A 22,116-nucleotide genomic window follows, 5' to 3' on the forward strand; every position below is an offset into this window, starting at 1 on the left:
AGAAAAGGATAACTTTTGAAAAAGAGAAATCACAACTCTCCCAGCATATGGCATTCATCTTGTAACAAAGGGAATTAAGCTGCCAAACATGAGCCATTAAATAATATCAGGAGCTTTTGCCCATGAGTATATATAACAGAGGATCAAGACCAATTTGGAAGCGACTTCTAGCTACTGTGAGTCACAAGACTGAAAGAATGCATTTTGAAATAGCTTGTCTATCCTTAACTTCTAAAACAGACCAGCTAAGAAAATCTATAGTCCTGCTTTAGAAAGACATCATTTTCAGAGTGGAGTTTTCCGTAAACATGATTTGTTAAAAAGGAAATGGAGTTAAAAACAGAAATTGACCTTTTAACTTATGAAAGATCAGGATTAAGACCAGATCCCCATTCTAAATTCACCCTTCATCCAAATTATTACCATCAATTGAGTCACCAGAGATTGAATTCAGACCAGATCCCCATTCTAAATTCATCCTTCATCCAAATTATTACCACCAATTGAGTCACCAAAGATCAATTTCAAAGTTGAGTTCTCTGTAGGCATGATGAAAAAAGAAATGGAGTCAGAAATTGACCTTTTAACTCATCAAAAATCAGTATTAAGACAATTTCCCCACTGTAAATTCACCCTTCATCAAATTTATTACCACCAAAAATCTGAAGCTTGAACCCCTTTTTACAAAGTATATTAATAAGCAATTTCAAAGCAAGGAGCTTAGCATAACTGTCAAATTCCTCTCCCCATCTGGCCTTGACCCTGAAAAAGTGGGTGTCTTAAAAAAAATTATGCCACTTGCTTTATATTTATATTTGGGAGGAGATCCTTGGCTTGCTCCGTCAAAATGATGAAAAGACTGCCTCTCAGGCATTGCTTTGGGAAGAGTTATATAACTATCAAATATAAATATGTGCTGGGATGCACACTGGAAAGGTGGGATGAATCTCCCTTCAAAAGCGTCAACATTCATTGCAAACCAAATTCCCAACTATCAAGAGTAAAGCTTTGAACTCTTTTAAATTTGGCTTCTACTGCCACTGTGTAAAACTTACTACTTTAGTTTCACCTTGCCCAACACCTCCTACTCGTATCAGGCTATCCATTCCAACCCACAATGGGGAAGAATATGGGCAAGATTATCTCCTATAGCTTCCTCATCCAGCTTGTATAAAGTACATCGACTTGGCCCATGTCCAATCCTCTTCTGTACCATGTAGTAATTACACAGAGTAGGGCCTTGTTCTATATGGCTAGCCACATGAAGATCCTTGCTTCATGCTTTTAATGGGGACTTGATTTTCCAAAGTGGTTTCCACTGCCATTAGATTCCATCAGGCAGATCCGTTAACAAACATTGCATTGCATTGAAACCGAGTCTGCGGGTAGAGAATCACCAGACCAGCTCATCCTTGTCTCCTTGAGTTGAACATGACTCACTTTTAGTCCACCTGTGTTAGACTACCACTACTCCCCTTCATTCCCTCCCAGCTCTGGAAAGTTTTCCCTGCTCCTCTTCATTCGCCTCCAGCTCTAGAGGTTTGCCTTTTTCCACTTTTGCTACCAAAAGGTAGTGTTTTATGGAGGGGCAGCCTGAGCTAGATAGAAGTAAAATTTCCCTCACAGGTTGTAGATCAGATGAAGGCATAATTTTTCTTTTAAAATCCTCTTCATTTGTCAACAATGCTCCAAGTTCAATGTATTGGATCCACATAGTGATCAAGAATTAGAAAGAACTATCCAGCTTTGTCCATAGAACCATAGATCATGTAAATTTGAATGTACAGAACATAAATGCAAACCATACGCAGGCAATATTCCATGTTAGGATGTGGTTTAGTAAAGGTAATGCAATTTGTCCCAAAATATATTACTAACTCACTACGGAGGATTCAGTCAGATAATTTAGATGAGAAAGCAAAATTAAATTGCATCAACACAGTTAAAAATCAGAATCTCATATTCTGTGTATTTGCAGACAAATATACATCAGTGAGGAACTGTTGACTGCTCTTATCTCACATTTCTTACTTCCACAGTCCGTGGAGCAACATAAAAGACGGATGGATGATCTGTAAAGCTCGAAATGTTGTTCTTGCACCAATCAACCCCTTCTAAGTAAGGTAAGGTTTCATGGACTAAATAATAATGCCAATGAACGTTTCTATCTAACCACTGTATCGAATAAAGAAAAGAATCAACCAAACCTAAAGTGTAAACTGTAACAATGGGCACTGCAAAAAGCTATAGAACAATTCAATTTCTTGATGCATCTTAATATTGGACAAGTTTCCAGGTAATTCAATTTAACCTTCCAGCCATCAACCATAGGAGTATGATTGTGTTAATGCCCTATTCTTATTTTTCTAGTCTCTGGGGAATGGGTGCATTCATTGGATAGTCGTCCCTCCTTAGATTTTCTGTTTGAGCTGCCACGTTATGTGCATCCACTGATTTTGAATCTGGAGAAATCGTAATATGAGTTTCCACTTAAAGAAAGTTAGACAAAGGAAATGTCGACCCTTCTGGCACAAGGGGCATACCCTGTGGAGGAAGAGAGTTTTCAATGGAATAATGCATTGGACTCAAAACTGGCGACACTGAAGCTTGAGCATTCAAATTTGGTGACATGTATGATTTGAACCAAGAGGGTGAATTCAAAGCTAGTGATCTTGGTTCATGACCCAACGGAGCCAAACTCGGTGAAGCATCTCTCAAGTCTTGTGAATCTTGGCCAAGATATTTTTTAGAATAGAGTTTATCCTCACAGACCTCATAGAAATTTCCAGTGCGAACCTCCTGACAGAGAGAACAAACACCGCAGAAAAGCCACTGCATTAGATCTGTCACATTAGGCTGCCCACAACTACAGGCATTTCCAGGTAAGCCAAACCTCTTCCGCATCTGAATCCTCCAAAACCCACCATACAGAAGCCCAAACACGCAAAGAATGATCCTAGTGATACCAAGACCTTCCTAAATATTCTCATTATCAATATTGACAGCAGCCAAGGTGAAGATCCAATAAGGGGCCATGCACAACAAAATGAAGGTCACTATGTGCACATACATGTTCCCAAACCCCAGTCTATCCATATTCCACCCAAAAACGCAGAACCCACAAATAGACCTCCCTGCCATTCCGGTTTAGGTTCCATTCTTTTACTACCTCTTCTAAGAAGAGAGTATTTCTTCTCAAGACGCGCGTATGTAGATTTGTTTTTCACAGAGTTATCATCTATCCTAATAACATCTGCATCTGCATCTGCATCAGTGATACCTATAACTGTAGTCTCCAAATCACCTTCGGCTTTGTAATCCTTCCCAAGAGGACTCAGGATAAGATAAAGACTAGCTGCAACAGGGGCGCCTATTGCAACAAAAACGCACAAACCCACTCCAATAGCCGGACGTTGTGATCTCTAATAGCCCCAATTCAGACCACAGAGCGCATACTGTGCAAAACAATTTATTTGCAGAAGTAGCACAACTACCATAATGTGTGCCCACTCATGAGGTTTGTAAGTCTCATTTTTACAGTAGACCTTTCTAAGATTGACAATGTCCTCTGGTTTCCATCTAATGAGCAGTAAAAGATGATAACAACGTTGTGGGTGTAGATAAAGGCACATCATGGTAAAAAGCGCATTTAGAATTTGATTATTGACCTCAAACCAGGCATCCCTCTCACTCTTTTTAGGCACGGCCCTGTTAAGAAAGCCAACCAGAACCAAAAAAAGAATAGCTCCAGATACTGCCACAGCAATATCCCATATTAATAGTGCCAAATTCTTCGGATTTCGCAGCCATACTTTCACTGCCTCCTTCAAAAATACCCACTTGATTTCGCCAACAAAAGGGACTTTAACGCCATCCTTGAGGCCACGAAAAGGCTTCACCGACACTGGAGTTCATTGCCATAAACTCCACTAAGAATTCAAACGGACTCTATCTGGAACTCCTCCGTAAAAAGCACACAATTGTCAAGCGGAGAGCATTGTTCATTGGCCTAATAACGCTTTTTAAGGTTTTTTAATGTTTTAAAACATTTTTTTTATTAAATTAGACGGCTGATTTTTGTTCAATCGTCTAACAAAAGATCTAACGGCTACTATTAGGACAGAAAGGCATTTGGAGGAGTCCATTTCAGAGGGAAACGCCTTACGACGTAATTAGAAAAGTGAATTTATTATTAAAAATCCATTTTAAAATAAAAGATAATAAAAATCCATCCCACAATTTATTTATATAAATTTTAAAACTTTTTCAATCACTTATTAATAAAATTAATTAAAAATATTTATTTAGGTAAAATTTAAAACTGTCCCATTACTTATTAATAACTTTAGTTAAAAATATATATATATATATATATATATATATATATATATATATATATATATATATATATATATATATATATATATATATATATAGATAGATATATATATATATGTGTGTGTGTGTGTGTGTGTGTGTGAAAATTTTAAATTTTTTAATCCTTCATCTATATAACTCTAAACTATTTATTGTTTTAAGAAATTTAAATAAAAAAATAAATATATATTTTAATTTTCAATCTTTAAAACTCAATTTATATTTAAACACTTGTCGTTTATTTTAATAAATTTTAATTTCAGTACATAGATCTATCAAATGTATAAAAAAACAAAATCGAAAGTTTTTAATATCCATATTTATTGTTCTATATTTTCTATTTAAAATGTTTAAATTAAATTTTATAATGCAACATATATTTTTGTATTAAGTTGTTTTATTTTCCAAATATTGGAGAGATTTTTAAAGACTTGGGTTTGAATTGTTTAATCTGTAAAAATCATGTGAAGATTTTTCAGGGTGTTGAATACATTAATTCATTCAAAAATATACTCTAATCGAGAAAAATTCATTCGTCTATAAGTTAGACTACAATTTTTCTAGTTAATCTTAACCAAAATCTGGGATAGATTTTTAAAAATTTGGGTTTGAGTTGTTTAATCTGTAAAAGTCATGTCCTAGATTTTTCAGGTGCTAAATCCATTTATGCATTCAAAAATGTATTTTAAGGGTTTTTGTTTGAAATTATATAGTGAGAGTTGAAAAAGACTATTTTGTCTATAAATTAGACTACCTCTTTCTTTATTGATGAATTTCAATTTATGTGTATTTTAATTTTTTTATGCCTCTATCGCTTAAAGGTCTACAAACTGCAAGGAAATAACCATCACACCATTTCAAAAGATTGTGTATTACGTGCTTTATAAATATGCTCATGATGAAGGAAATGGACCACCAAGCCATTTTGAAAGATCGTTCATTAGATGCTTTCAACATCTCTCCTTAACACAAGGAAATAGGCCATTTGGTTGTTTTGAAATATTGCCCATTAACTAAATATGTAGAAATAAATATCAAAAACATAATTGAATAACAAGATAAACTCACATAGATACACAAGTTGTTCAGAATGAATCCATAATCCTTAAATTATCTTCAGAAATAGCTTAGAATATTACGATCATGTCACTAATTCATCACAAGGGTTCAATCCGGTCTTCTTCAAATTACAAAATATTTATAGAGTCTAACTCAAAATATCTTAGTCTCAAAATAAAATTTATTACAAACTGAAATATTATCCAAAACAGATTTGGATATTTACAAAAATAGAATAGAAAAATAGCTATTCTAAACATATTTGAACATTTAGCACACATTTCAAGGTTGTTATTTAATGACTGCTGCAGGAAATTGGATTTTTTGTTTACTGACTCTGCTATTTTGTTGTCTTCTCCTATTTTTCTACCTTCTACTCACTGAAATTTTGCACTCTATTCTATTGGATGAGCTCAAGTAATGTATCCCATCTTTTATCATCTTGGATAGAAAATTTGGTTAACTTCTTCTATGACTCATCAACTTCTGTGTACTTTTCAAAAGTAGGCCTAGTTAAAAATAAATGTTGAATTTCATGTTTAATAAACAAATCATATTCTAGGCTCTCCATGAAATCTTTTCCAATGATTATCCCTCTGACTTTGGAAAATTTGGTTTTATCTATTGCTATTTCATGTAACCTGTGTTGATAATTTTCTAGTGGGATCAATTGGCCACTAGAGTCTCGCAGATCTGGGAGTCATTTTTGGCGCAAAGAATTAAAATTTCTATGGAATTTTTTAATTTGCACTTCTAAGTTTTGGCATTTATTTTCTAACTATAACATTAGATTTATCTTTGTCAAAACTTTTCTTGTCTCTAGGATTGCATTAGTCTTGTCTTCAATTCCAAATTCTTCAATTTCTTCCTTTGTTTTGGAATGCAGGACTTTGATTATCCTAGTATCTTCTCCTGGTTTATGATCTAAATCTTCTTTAATCTCTGCTACTGTTGTCTTTGACCTCTACAATAAATATTCCTGCTCAAAATAATTTCAATTGATGGCCATAATTCAATAAAAAATGCAATAATATCAATCCATATTTTCTAGTTGGCTTGAGATCAAGTTTTTGCAATCAATGATTCATTTTCATAGATTTCTAATTGCTTAGTTAATTTGAATTTTTTCTGTATTTCAGTGAAATATGCATTATCAGTTGTAATTTTACTATCTTGAATCTTCTCAAGTTGTACTCTAAGCTTATTAATTTCCATATCCTTTAAAGATAGATCTCCCATGGCCTTTGATAACTGCTTTGCTGAATTTTGACCGATGGGCTTTGTCTCTACTCTGGACACTGTTGTTGTAGATGTTCATGTTGTAGAAGTTGCTACTCCAGTATTGAGTTGTAGCTCTCTTTCCTTAATCAACCTTTCCATTTCAACTTCCATTTTCTGAATTTGTATGTTCTTCTCAACAATCATTCGAAGCCTGTTTTCTTTCTCCTTCTCTAACTACCTAACTTCTTGGGTCTGTGGAAGTTTAGTTGTTCGCAACTTCAAGTTTAGTTGTTACCATTCCTATTTTTTTATTATCTCTTCTGCTACTTTTACATCTTTAGGAACTAGTCCTAATCTCATAACAAGGTATTCAAGTCCCTTAATGAAGATAACCTTAGCTAGAGAAGACATTTCTCTAGCTTTAATTGATAATGAATATTATTTAATGATGCTTACAGCTTAGAAATTGTCATTGCGGAGCTTGTAAATGATGTACAAATCATCTCTCTTGCTTGTTTGTGTAGATCAATCTGATCTATGGGATGAATATGTTTGGTGTCAAAGGAAAACAAGGAAGTTTTATTGTCTTCAAAATTTTTAGGTACAAGGAACTTTGGTTCCAAAAATGCCAGTTAGAACTATCCCCTTTCAATGTATAATGGTGAAAGTAGTCTAGTCTTTGTTTTAGAATATTGTTTCCAAAATTCTGCATATGTGGAAGTCTTCACTGCCTCATTCTTCTTTCATTTCTAGAAATTTTGAAAAAATAATTTGTTGCCTTGAAGAAGGAGAAGGAGAAGCTATTATAGTTTCTTCAATCCGCTATAATGAAAATGGTGATTCTCCTGTGAGAAATAATCTAGAAGGTCCTTGAGAAGTCCTAACTTAAGAGGATTCTTCTTCCTCATTAGTTGTTGTCTTTCTTATTATTATGACCTTGAAAGTTGTTTGTTGTAAATCTGATCTTGATGGTGACTAAGTTTTGATTGGTCATTTTAATTCTTTATCTATGGTCTTTGGAGTCTCTAACACTATCTGACTAGATATTGCTTCCCAGACTTCCTGTAAAATATTTTCCTCCCATTCTTTTTTATTGGCAAATTGCTTAATATCTGGTTTATCCACATGAAAATAATGTGTTGATTTCTATGCAACTCTAACTATTGATATAATCCATAGTGGGTCATAAGACAAACTGAAACTCAACTTCAAATTCATCTGTTTCAATAAATTATCTACCTCTCTCCTTGCAGCTCTTGTGTTGGTTATGAATGGGCCAAACTGTGCTTTCAATTTAAATTGAGCTTTTTGTTTTCTAGAAACAAAATGAACATCATCTACATTCATCATTTGTCTAATATGTTTCTCATTGGGAGGAAGACCAACCTTTAACTGTTCACTAAGAAGTAAAATTATTTTAATTTCAGTAGAAATCCTAGGAACAACATCAATGTTTAATAAACAATTTCCTACATACAAGAATTGGTTGACAAAATCACTAAAGGAGAACTCTTCAAAAGTCTTTTTGACTAGTGAAGTCCAGTGAATAATTGACTGTGGGATGCCTGTAATATCCATCTTCTACAAAGGAAACTTGAATATTTTTTATTGATGATATAGGAACAGGTAGATTAAAACCAATTGATGCTTCAAATAGCCTTCAACACTGACCTTCAAAAATTGCTCACGAATAATGTCTGAAAGGATCTAACTATAATTGAACACAATTGAAGGATTTTTACTAGAGGAAAAGATTGATAAAAATCCTAAAATTACTTCATCGACCCATTGGTCACTGGGGTATCCTAATAGAAAAGAAACTAAGGAAATGACCTGCCTAGACATCTCAGGGAACATGGCAGTAGAATAGGGAGGATTGGTCCTGGGTAATTCAGAATTCTCAGGTATAAAAGATTAAAAAATATGAGCTCTTTCAGAAAAGGAAAGTTTTTGGTAAATCTCCATTAATGCATTAGTAGAAAACATATGTAGGGATTCTTGAGAATTCAATGGAAGGGATTGGAAAATTGACTTAGGGGCTACATAAAACAATGTTTCATTATTTTGAGAAATGATAACTCTCTGACTTGGGAGATAGTGAGCTCTAAACCAGGCAACAAAATATGTAAAATGGTAGGTTTGAGGGAAGACAAATTAAGGTAATAGGGATTCCTAGAAAGAAAATTCATCACTAGCATCCTGGTATTTTTGAAAGGCCTAATTGTGCAGTTCATAGAGGTCGAACTCACAATTGGTATCTACTATTTTAAATTTAGTGTCAACTAAAGGTAGTTCATCTAAATTTATTACAGAAGGAAGCATTGGATTGTCAATAGATACTTTGGATTTTCCTTTATGAGAACCCATTAAATAAGTCATAATTGTTGGGGATTAATAGAATAATTACCTGGAAATAGGATGATTGTAAGCTAGAAATTTGATGTTGTTCACTTGTAGATTCGAGTTGGAAATATTGAATATAATCATAATGCAACAAAGAATTTAATTTGCAAAAGGGATAGGCCTTAAATCAAATGCTGATAATAGCCAAAATTGGCTAATGATAAGTGGCGCGGGGCAATTAAATATTTTGAACATTGGCGGGAAATTAATGCATAATAGTTATCTGATAAATCTATCAGGGAGATGGCAATGGTTAAGTGTAGTGAAGGCTTTATTGATAGGAAAAATTGGCGGGAACAATAACAGAAGTATGAGTGGCAGAATGGTGGTTTGTCCGGGGGGAATTATTTATGGTTTTTGGCAAGGGGTACCACAATGGATGTGGCACTACCACGTACCTGAAGGCGGGATCGGGAAAACTGCTTTGCCGACCCACCCCCATTCACCGTCGACAATGTTGGGGGTCCCACAAATGATCAGGGGTCGTTGATCTAGGTCGGCCCAATCTCATCCATTCAAATATAAACAATCTTTAAGTGTTATCCAAAAAATCGATCAAATCAATTTATTACATATAAATAATCCTTTTAAAAATACTAATCATTATTTAAAATAAAATAATAAAATAAAAATGATGAGTCATTTCAATGTGCACACAATACTAGCGATATTATTTTATTCTTTTTTTTTATCCCTTTCTTATTCTTTCTTTCTTTTGATTTTTTTTATTTCTCTTTCCTTTTCATCTCTTTATATATATATATAGTTGACAATAAAAGAAAAAATACAAAATATTACAAGGGTAAAAATAAGTTATAACATTGTGCACAAGAAAAAGTTCCTTGCAGCTTCAGAAGTATTTCTTCTTCTATCCCTGTCATGACAACTGAGTGATCTGATGCTCTTTTGACCTCAACCTTTCCATCAAACATATGAATGAAGCGTCCTTGCTGGCGGATGTGGAACAAAGACAACAAGTTTCTCCTCAACTCTGGCAAATATAGAACATCATGTAGAAGAAAGTTTGGAAGACCAGACAGTTTGAGTCTGATGGTGTCAAGTGCTTGAGTTTTGACTTCTCTGCAGTGTATACTCCTGCATCAACATTGTAAGTGAATTATTCAAAGAAATATCTCTTCAAATTCATGCGGAAAGTTTCTCCTAAATCAAGCAACCAATCATATTTCCATGAAGCAAGTGAAGCATTGAATAAGTCTTTGGTTACTCCAATGTTGCAATGTGCCACACCATAATGGGCGGACTTGGTACCTTACCTTTCCCTTTGTCAGTTGCTTTACCTTTCCCTTCATTTTTTTCCTGCTCAATCTGGTCCCAAGGCAACTTACAAGTGGAAGCTTCATGTCCCACTTCGGGTGTTGGGGTAGTGGCCTGTAAACAGCTCACTGGAGAGGGAAGGTGAGTCAGAGGACGAACTGGAAGGCACGCGCCAGGGCTGGCCTCTTCAGCACCCCATTCTTTGACGCAGGTGAGGCATCTGGGAGAGAGTAGCAACAAGATACCAGGTAGGCAGAGCAACAGCAAGGACCGGGAGATGGCAGTAGCTTTGCCAGCAGATTGGGAGAAAATCGCAGCAGAGACCTAAGGACCAGGAAAGGAGCCAGCGGGAAAGTTGAAGTAGCTTCGCCGAGAGAACAATGCGGGGCGTGGAAATATCCCTTCCTAGCCAAGCCCGAGAGGCCTCAGGAGTGACAGGACCAACATCCCACCGCCTGAAACCAGAGTCTAGGCCTGAGACAAGAAACTGAATCAGCAAGACAAAGACATCAAAACAACCGCTCGAAACCCATGAAAGGGACGATGGGAGGAACAGGAACCGCTCCGCCAAGAGGGCTGAGCCAAGCACCAGCGTAACCTTCCCAAGTAGATTTCGAGAGACCTCAGGAATTTCAGAGTTCATATCAAACAGCCGGAATTCAGTAATGAGACCAGAGGCGAGAGAATATATCGAATTATGCAACAAAGAAGAATTCACCGCATACCCGACCCAAAGCCTGGGTTTATCCTCCTCTGGCGCGCCTCAAGATGCTCCGTTCATTACTGTGGCATTGAAGAACACCGCCTTCTGATGCAGGCCAGAGCGTGCGTAAGGGAGAACCAGCACTGTAGACATTATGTTTGAACCGAAATTGCTAGAATGGGGGCCGATAAACCTTGCTCTACGTGCATGCCAAGAGCCAACCGCCATACCTGTATTTAACATTCTGTACTAGGTGGGCAGGTGTCGATCCACCTTGCCCCACCCCTGTCCTTTCGTATTTAAAGCCACCTCAAACACCCGCATCCGGGACTTTGTTTAATAATATTAATAAACCCTTTATTTATAATAATTATTATAATATAATAATAATAATAATAATATTTTATAAAATAATTATTATTATAATTATATATTTATTAATATATAATTATATATTTAGTTTTGTTAGGTTTGTAATACAATTATTATTATAATGATAATTATAATATTTATCTTTTGGATTCAATATTATTTCTCAAAGTTTATAATGCTTTCATTTATATTATTAATAATCTCTTTGTTTAATAATATCAATAAACTCTTTGATTTATAATAATAATAGGAGGTAGAGTATGTATGCCTTTGTAGACTTAATAATCTCTTTGTTTTATAATAATAATAATAGGGAGTAGAGTATGTATGCCTTTGTAGACTTAGCAGTTAAATCGCTGAGAGAAAGTGGGTCCCTTATCCCATAAACAAAGAGGTCTTATACACCAATTTGGTATTTGGCTCAGTTTTGACTTTAAAATTAGATGATAATAATAATAATAATATTTATTATTATTATAATTATATATTATTAATCTCAATTGGAATTATATATTTATTAATTATACCATTATAACTATATTATAATTATAATATAATAATGTAAATATAATTATAATTATAGCTAGAGTTATAATTATAAATATAATATAATTACAATTATTAATTATATTTATAATATTATAATATAAATATAATATTAATTTTTTGAGTTTATTAATATACATTTTTATATTTTTAAGATATAATATTATTTATAGTATTATAACTATAAATAATAATAATATTTATTATTATTATAATTATATATTATTAATCTCAATTGGAATTATATATTTATTAATTATACCATTATAACTATATTATAATTATAATATAATAATGTAAATATAATTATAATTATAGCAAGAGTTATAATTATAGCTATAATATAATTACAATTATTAATTATAGTTATAATATTATAATGTTAATATAATATTAATTTTTTGAGTTTATTAATATACATTTTTATATTTTTAAGATATAATATTATTTATAGTATTAATTTTATTAGATTTATAATATTAATTTTTTTAACTTTAAAGTGTGTAAGTTCTCTGCACTCCTCAATCATTCAGACGCAAATATTGAGGTGGAGCGCACATTCTTGCTTTTTTGTTATTCTGTATCCAATGGCACACGTTAACTTTACCCGCGCCATCCACCTCCCATGATGTGTTTCTGAATCACCGTTGTCCTGACGTAGATATCATCGCTATCCCAGACTTGCTAGTCATATATAAAAAATAATAAATTGATAGTTAATTGTACTAGCATTTGCACCTTATGTTGCAAAGGAAACACCGTAAGGCATAGAGTGGTGAAGAATAGCATAGAGTGGGGAAGAATAGGGACATGTATAGAGTGGGGAAGAATAGGGACATGTATAGAGTGGGGAAGGATAGGGACATGTGAATGGACATTGTTGAAAGCAAGGGAGGATGATAATGAGTTACAATTGCAATAGTTAGTTATGTGTATTCTGAAAATGGATATTTTGTAAATAATAATAGTTTGTGAAAGAATAGCGACATGTAAATGGACATTGTTGAAAGAAAGGGTGGATGATAATGAGTTAGAGTTGAAAGTATTAGTTATGTGTATTTTGAATATTGATATTTTGTAAATAATAGTAGTGTGTGGAAAAATAGCAACATGTGAATGGACATTGTTGAAAGCTAGGGTGGATGATAATGAGTTATACTTGAAATGATTAGTTATGTGTATTCGAATATGGCTATTTGGTAAATAATAGTAATGTCATGTAGAGGTTATCTATTATCCATGTAGTTGTTTTTGTTTATGTGAACATGTTTTTGTACATTATTTTTTTTCTTTTGTCTTCCGAGATGTAATTTTTCCATATGCTACCTATTTATGGTGTTATTAGAAAATACTATTATATTATAATGGAAGAGGTGAAAGAAACGATACGACATTGTGAACAACATCATGGTCGTCGTTCCATATTTGAAAATGCATGAAAAATTGTCGGAGCCATCATGATAATAATAAAAATTCCAGCATGATTTTGAACAAATTTAGCTAAATTTTTTGAAAAAGTGGATTATAGTTGTCAAGTTTTAGAATTTTGAGTGCCTTAATTTTGCATAGAAAATGATAGAAATTACAACATGATTTTGAAAAAATCCAGCTAATTTTTTTGAAAATGTCAACTACAACGGTCAAGCTTCAGTATTTTGGGTACCCAGGCATTCAGTATTTTGGGTACTCTAGCCTTAGTCCATTGAAGGCCATCTTCTCAGCTCTGAATAAATCTCGCTACACTGATCTTCAAATTTGAACCTATGAGAAACGACTTCAAATTTGTTGTTTTAATGTGAAGCCTGCTCTGATACCATGTAGAAATTAGGTTGTATATTTGCAATTGCTCATGAAGTTGGAACTAGTTTAACTGGAAATGAAATAAATGGCCTTGATTGCTACAAATTAGTAATCACACATGCAAAATTGAACTCTAACTCCTCCAACTCAAATTTACTGAGTAAACTGGGTGACATAAGCCATGTCACACAAGTTAACATCATTCAAGTTGTTTGTTGATGTAGAAATTCAAATTTTATCAATTTGATCAAGGAAAAATCAAATTGAGAATTTCTTGTTGCAATTTTCAACACCTAATTGTTATAGTACATTGAGAACAATGTTTGGTGAGGCCAATATTTAGTGTGTAGGTAGTTGAGTAGTACAACTAAGGGCATGATTGAACCAAGCACTACTATTGAACCACACATGTATATCAAACGACTATAACACCTAACACTCATTTTCCCTCAGAACCAATAACTTTCTCTATTGAGCTCACCATAGTTGTGATAAAGAGATAAAAGAGGGGCATTATTTTTCTCACATGGCTCCAAAGAAACACCCAAGAGTTACTTCACCAATTAAACTTCTAGAAAACTCAATCATGACTGATGAAGAAATAGAAGACGTGCAACATCAAGTATTCAATTTAGATATTCAAATTAAGAAAATAATTGACACTATGTTAAGAAAGTTTGAATTGTCACAAATACAAGAATCAATTAAATAGGATATGGAAAAAAAACGAAAACAAAAAAAAAACAAGAAAACAAAATGGTGGAATGATTGAAACAAAAGATGGATGAAAATAAGGAGATGGAGAAAAATATGGAAAATTGGAACATAAGATCATACAAGCCCTTTATGAAAGGCTCCCTAAAATTGATAATGTTTGAAGTGATTCATGAAAATAAAGGTAATATCCATGTTGTTAAAGTTTCTAAAAATAAGCATTTGTCAGAAAGATTTAACTCTAAATAGCGGAGTTACTTATGGATTGTCTCCAAACAGTATGAAATTTCTCGAGGTTGAATTAAAGAAGTTTGAAGGAACAAATATCTTTACCTAGGTGAAACAAATAAATAAATATTTTGAATTGCATAATATTATAGATGATAAACAAACGATTCACATAACAACTTCGAATTTTGAAATATAACGCTATCAATGGTATAAATGGGTAGTTAAAAGAAAGCCTTTTTTTTGTTCTTATACTTTGGGTTTATTTACAATAGACTTAGAAGCACAATATGGAAAAGTTTGGGAACAAGACTACTTTAGTCAATTGACAAGAATCAAGTACTTAGGTGATATCGAAAATTAAAGTTCAAAATTTTGAGTATTGGCCACAAGGATGGATAACATAAGTGATGAACATTTGTTGGAAGCTTACATGGCTGGATTAAAATAAGATATTAAACATGAGCTTTTCCTAGAACATCATGAAAATATTATGGAAGCTATGCAATTGAATAGTCATATTCAAGCCAAGAATAATGCTACAAACAAGTCTACTGGTGGGACCATATGCATGAAGCAAAGATTGTTTGAGATTCATAGGACAACCCTAACTCAACCTACTTGAATATCACAGAATAAAATAAAGGAAATAAGAGAAAAATGTATAGCCTTTGGTTGTAACAGCAAAGGATCAAAAGAGCATAAATGCCAAGAAACAAAAGTGTTCACCTTGAAAACTAATGATAGAGAGAAAATGGAAACATCTTCACAATGAAATGAAAAAGAACTTGTCAACTTAAAAAAGCAGACATAGAAGTTGAAATTGTGCACAATATTGTTTTATCCATGTGTGAAATATCTATGCATGCATTGGCAAGTTTTTCATCACCTCAAACCTTGAAGATTGTAGGTTACATTGAGAAGCAAAAGGTCATGGCGCTTATTCACTAAGGAAGTAACTATCACTCAATTGATAAAATATTAGCAAAGTGTCTCAATAGCTTGGTATATCCAAGCTATGAAGTATGGGAAAAATGCCACCACATTAAACTAAGTATGGGAGAATATAATTTGGTAAGCCCAATGTATGCCATTTCCATTGGAGGTGTAGATGTTCTATGGATTCCATGGTTGTGAACATTAGGTAAAATTTCGACAAACTACAATGAATTATTCATGAGATTTGAATTGAGAGGAATTCAATATGAATGGCAAAGAGTTAAAATCCAGACCTTCTCAAGCCATTAACTATCATAAAATAGAAAGGGTAGCAAAGGAGTTGTGGTTAAACTTTATTTTATGAAAGTTAAATGGAATGCCAAAGTAGTCTCATCATTCCATACAAATATTTTTTTTCTTTGAGAGAGTGGGTTTGTAATGTGTGCATAATTTTTAACAAATTTTTAATAATATCTTTCAAGTCCCAACAATCCCCTAATACTCTTGATGTTCTTGAGAAAATGTCATTTTGTAATGGATTGGATCTTTTGAGGATCCACTTTAACTCCTTCCTTTGAAACAATATGATCTAAATACTCTACTTCTTGTTTCCCACAAGGACATTTGGATATTTTTACATACATTTAATTGTTCTTGAGAATTTGTAGAACTTTATCCACATGGTTAATGTGGTCTTCCTATTATTTTCTATAGATAAGTATATCATCAGAGAAAACCAGCACAATTTTTTCAAGATGGTCAAAAATATTTGATCATAAGGCTTTGAAAAGTAGAAGCATTAGTCAACCCTAAAGGCATGACAAAGAACTCACAGTATTATTTGTGTTCTAGAAGTTATTTTTGGAATGGTTTCTTTTCTTAATTTGATATAGTAGTATCTTTTTTTAAGATCAAGTGCGTGTCTTCTTTACCAGTATTGGCAATGCCTAAGTTTTGTAAAACACTCACAAAAAAACATGATGCATCCAAGAAATTAGAGAAATATTGACACAAAAGGAAGACTATTGGTTTTTTAAAGCAAACAATTCAAGGGAAAAGACTTGGTGAAATCAACGTGTAGTAGAAATAGAAGCAATTTTACATGCAATAAAAAATGATGACAGTGTCTCATTAGGAGAACATTAAAGTCAAGACAAACCATGATATCCTAAAGTAATCTTGGAGCAAATATTGTCATTAGAAGAGTAGCAAAAGCACAAGGGTTTGATTTTGAAATAATCTACAGAAAATGGAAGGACAATGTAGTAGCAAATGTTCTTTATAAAATAAAAGAAACCTCAAGTTCATATTCTAATACACATTCTATCCATAAGTGGCTAGCAAAAGCTCACCATAAATGGAAAACTGACAACAGTTCTAAACAAAAAACACAATGGATAAAGGGATGAACTATATGGAGCATTGTGAGTGGAGGGGAGATATACTTTAGTATACAGGGGTAGAATGTTTTCATACCCTTAATCATAGTTGAGGCAACAAATATTAAGAGAATTACATGATCCAAGATCCAAGACATGCAGGGTTTCTTAAAACATATCAAAAGATCATTTTTTTTAATGCATAAAGAAAGATATTCAAAAACTTGTAAAAAAATAAAGGGGAGACAATAAAATCTCCAAGGCTACTTTTGCCATTACACATACTTAATCAAATATGGAAGAGATATCAATAGACTTCATTTCAAGGTTACCAAAATTTAAAGGCAAGGGCATCATTTTTGTGCTTGTTGATAGACTCACAACATATGCACATTTTTAGAATTCAAAGTACATATATAACAAGCCAAGCAACGAAAGTGTTCATGAAAGAAGTTCATAAACTTCATGGTTTTCCGAAAGTAATAGTAAGTGAAAGAGACCCAAAATTCATTAACTTTTTAAAAGGATTATGAAAAATTAGTGGAATAACACTAGATATGAGTTCAAAGTTTTATTCACAAACAAAGGGTCAAATAAAAATAGTTAACACATGTTTAGAGAGTTATCTACGATGTTATGATTTAGATAAGAAAACTCAATGGATGAAGTAGTTGATTTTGGCAGAATGGTCATATAATTCCACCTATCACACATCTACTAAAATGTCCCCATTTGAGGTCATTTATAGATATACATCTCCTAGTATCTCATACTTTTTGCAAGATAAATCCAAAGTACATGCAATAGAGTTACAAATGGAAAAGACTAGAAACTTTAACAATTCTCAAGTAAAACCTTCAAATAGCGCAAAACAAGAAGCAAATCAACATGTAAATGAAGAACAATTTGAGAAAATTGATTGGGTATTTTTGAGACTACAACCTTACAAACAATTTATATTCAAGCAAAAGAAGAAAAAAAACATAGCTACAAAATTTAATGGAAATCTACAAGATTATTCATAGGATTGGACAAGTGGCATCTCAGTTAGATTTGTGTTCCCACATTCATAGGATGTATATTGTCTAAAAAAAGGTTTTGAGATAAAATATGCTAGTGCAAACAAAACTTCTAAAATTGTATGAAGAATGAAAATTGATCTTAGATTAGAAAAATTTATAGATCAGCATTCTATATCACTTTAGAATAGAATTGAAAAGCTAAAATCAGTGGAAGAACATGCATTTTGAAAAGGCTAAATGGAAAATGAATGGTTCATGAAGACACAATCTCAATTACAAACTTTAAAGGCAAAACATTTTTAAAAGATGAGGGCTATATTAAAACTCTAATAAAGATTTATTATTACTTTATTTATTATGATTAAGTTGAAGACACAGTCTCAATTACAAACTCTAAAGGCAAAACATTTTTAAAATATGAGGACGCTTAAAACTCTAATAAGCATTTATTATTACTTTATTTATTAAGACTAAATTGACCTACTGATAGGTTACATCATGTGGCGTTGTCTCCTATTCTCCTATTTATAATAAAAGAGATTCATTTCTCCTATTTTCGTATTCTCCTATTTATAATAAAAGAGAGAGATTCATTCATATAAATATCATATTTGTCTTTGCATTAAATTTATTGTAAAAAAAAAATTTCCCATTTGATATTTTCAAAATATTTAGAAAATCAAAATTTGAATTTCCATCTCTTTAAAATATTTAAAAAATAAAAAAATATATATATTCTGATATTTTTAAAATATTTAGAAAATAAAAAAATATATATGAATCTTGTCTTATGCCTTCAACAACAAGAACAAAAAAAATTGATTTTAGACAATAAAGTAAACGAGATTCACTTGTATAGAGATCATATTTGACTTTGCATTAAATTCATTTATAATAAAAAATATTTTCATATTCTCCTAACTTTGCATTAAATTCATTTATAGTAAAAAAATATTTTCATATTCTCCTATTTATAATAAAAGAGATGAGATTCATTTGTAAAGACATCATATTTGTCTGTGCATGTCTGTGCATTAAATTCATTGTAAAGTAAAAGATTTCTTTACATCAAAATTTGACTTTTGATATTTTTTAAATATTTAGAAAATCAAAATTTGACCTTTTGATTTTTTTTAAATATTTAAGAAAAAAATATATATCTTTGGATCATTTTTAAAATATTTGGAAAATAAAGAAAATATATGAATCTTATCTTATGCCTTCAACAAAGAATTGATTTTGGACAATAAGATTGTCAAATGATTATGGAGATTATCAGTCGCGTGAACAATATCATGCAACCAAGCAGGTGGTTTAAGCTCTTAAGGAAGGAAGAGATGTAATTTTTTCCTTGCCCTATGAAGCTAGAAATGTTGTGAAATATAATCTCCTAGGCCAAAGTGGGCATTAACAGTGTAGTGAGAGATGGAAGGCGTGTCATCCTCATTGAAGTTCCTTAATAAGGACCAACTATTAATTAGTAAATCTGTTCCATGAACAAATGGTCAAATGTTAAAATAGCTTAGCTTTACTTTCTGCATATGCACAAAGCATTTCAAGAGTATTCCCTTCTAGAATTTTATGCTTGAGTAGGCTCAAGATCTGTCCAAAGAGAGCCTACAGTGTGATCCTAATATTGCTCATAAAAATCACAAATTGTCAAAACAGGTTCAAAAATCTCATCAAAATCACATTAATATCCCCATGATATAACATCCAAAGAAAAGGATAACTTTTGAAAAAGAGAAATCACAACTCTCCCAGCATATGGCATTCATCTTGTAACAAAGGGAATTAAGCTGTCAAACATGAGCCATTAAATAATATCAGGAGCTTTTGCCCACGAGTATATATAACAGAGGATCAAGACCAATTTGGAAGCGACTTCTAGCTACTGTGAGTCACAAGACTGAAAGAATGCATTTTGAAATAGCTTGCCCATCCTTAACTTCTAAAACAGACCAGCTAAGAAAATCTATAGTCCTGCTTTAGAAAGACATCATTTTCAGAGTGGAGTTTTCCGTAAACATGATTTGTTAAAAAGGAAATGGAGTTAAAAACAGAAATTGACCTTTTAACTTATGAAAGATCAGGATTAAGACCAGATCCCCATTCTAAATTCACCCTTCATCCAAATTATTACCATCAATTGAGTCACCAGAGATTGAATTCAGACCAGATCCCCATTCTAAATTCATCCTTCATCCAAATTATTACCACCAATTGAGTCACCAAAGATCAATTTCAGAGTTGAGTTCTCTGTAGGCATGATGAAAAAAGAAATGGAGTCAGAAATTGACCTTTTAACTCATCAAAAATCAGAATTAAGACAATTTCCCCACCGTAAATTCACCCTTCATCAAATTTATTACCACCAAAAATCTGAAGCTTGAACCCCTTTTTACAAAGTATATTAATAAGCAATTTCAAAGCAAGGAGCTTAGCATAACTGTCAAATTCCTCTCCCCATCTGGCCTTGACCCTGAAAAAGTGGGTGTCTTAAAAAAAATTATGCCACTTGCTTTATATTTATATTTGGGAGGAGATCCTTGGCTTGCTCCGTCAAAATCATGAAAAGACTGCCTCTCAGGCATTGCTTTGGGAAGAGTTATATAACTAGCAAATATAAATATGTGCTGGGATGCACACTGGAAAGGTGGGATGAATCTCCCTTCAAAAGCGTCAACGTTCATTGCAAACCAAATTCCCAACTATCAAGAGTAAAGCTTTGAACTCTTTTAAATCTGGCTTCTACTGCCACTGTGTAAAACTTACTACTTTAGTTTCACCTTGCCCAGCACCTCCTACTCGTATCAGGCTATCCATTCCAGCCCACAATGGGGAAGAATATGGGCAAGATGATCTCCTATAGCTTCCTCATCCAGCTTGTATAAAGTACATCGACTTGGCCCATGTCCAATCCTCTTCTGTACCATGTAGTACTTACACAGAGTAGGGCCTTGTTCTATATGGCTAGCCACATGAAGATCCTTGCTTCATGCTTTTAATGGGGACTTGATTTTCCAAAGTGGTTTCCACTGCCATTAGATTCCATCAGGCCGATCCGTTAACAAACATTGCATTGCATTGAAACCGAGTCTGGGGGTAGAGAATCACCAGACCAGCTCATCCTTGTCTCCTTGAGTTGAACATGACTCACTTTTAGTCCACCTGTGTTAGACTCCCACTGCTCCCCTTCATTCCCTCCCAGCTCTGGAAAGTTTTCCCTGCTCCTCTTCATTCGCCTCCAGCTCTAGAGGTTTGCCTTTTTCCACTTTTGCTACCAAAAGGTAGTGTTTTATGGAGGGGCAGCCTGAGCTAGATAGAAGTAAAATTTCCCTCACAGGTTGTAGATCAGATGAAGGCATAATTTTTCTTTTAAAATCCTCTTCATTTGTCAGCAATGCTCCAAGTTCAATGTATTGGATCCACATAGTGATCAAGAATTAGAAAGAACTATCCAGCTTTGTCCATAGAACCATAAATCATGTAAATTTGAATGTACAGAACATAAATGCAAACCATACGCGGGCAATATTCCATGTTAGGATGTGGTTTAGTACAGGTAATGCAATTTGTCCCAAAATATATTACTAACTCACTACAGAGGATTCAGTCAGATAATTTAGATGAGAAAGCAAAATTAAATTGCATCAACACAGTTAAAAATCAGAATCTCATATTCTGCGTATTTGCAGACAAATATACATCAGTGAGGAACTGTTGACTGCTCTTATCTCACATTTCTTACTTCCACAGTCCGTGGAGCAACATAAAAGACGGATGGATGATCTGTAAAGCTCGAAATGTTGTTCTTGCACCAATCAACCCCTTCTAAGTAAGGTAAGGTTTCATGGACTAAAGAACAATGCCAATGAACGTTTCTATCTAACCACTGTATCGAATAAAGAAAAGAATCAACCAAACCTGAAGTGTAAACTGTAACAATGGGCACTGCAGAAAGCTATAGAACAAGTCAATGTCTAGATGCATCTTAATACTGGACAAGTTTCCAGGTAATTCAATTTAACCTTCCAGCCATCAACCATAGGAGTATGATTGCGTTAATGCCCTATTC

General features: G+C 33.2%; 1 pseudogene; it reads right to left on the reverse strand.

The window, feature by feature from the left end:
- Positions 1-2,490: 2,490 nt before the first annotated feature.
- On the reverse strand, positions 2,491-11,266 carry LOC149214406 (uncharacterized; annotated as a pseudogene).
- Positions 11,267-22,116: the final 10,850 nt, after the last annotated feature.

Source organism: Pinus tabuliformis, chromosome 1_1, assembly GCF_031772625.1.
Source record: "Pinus tabuliformis cultivar Carrire ecotype Pingquan chromosome 1_1, CPIR1, whole genome shotgun sequence".
NCBI lineage: Eukaryota > Viridiplantae > Streptophyta > Pinopsida > Pinales > Pinaceae > Pinus > Pinus tabuliformis.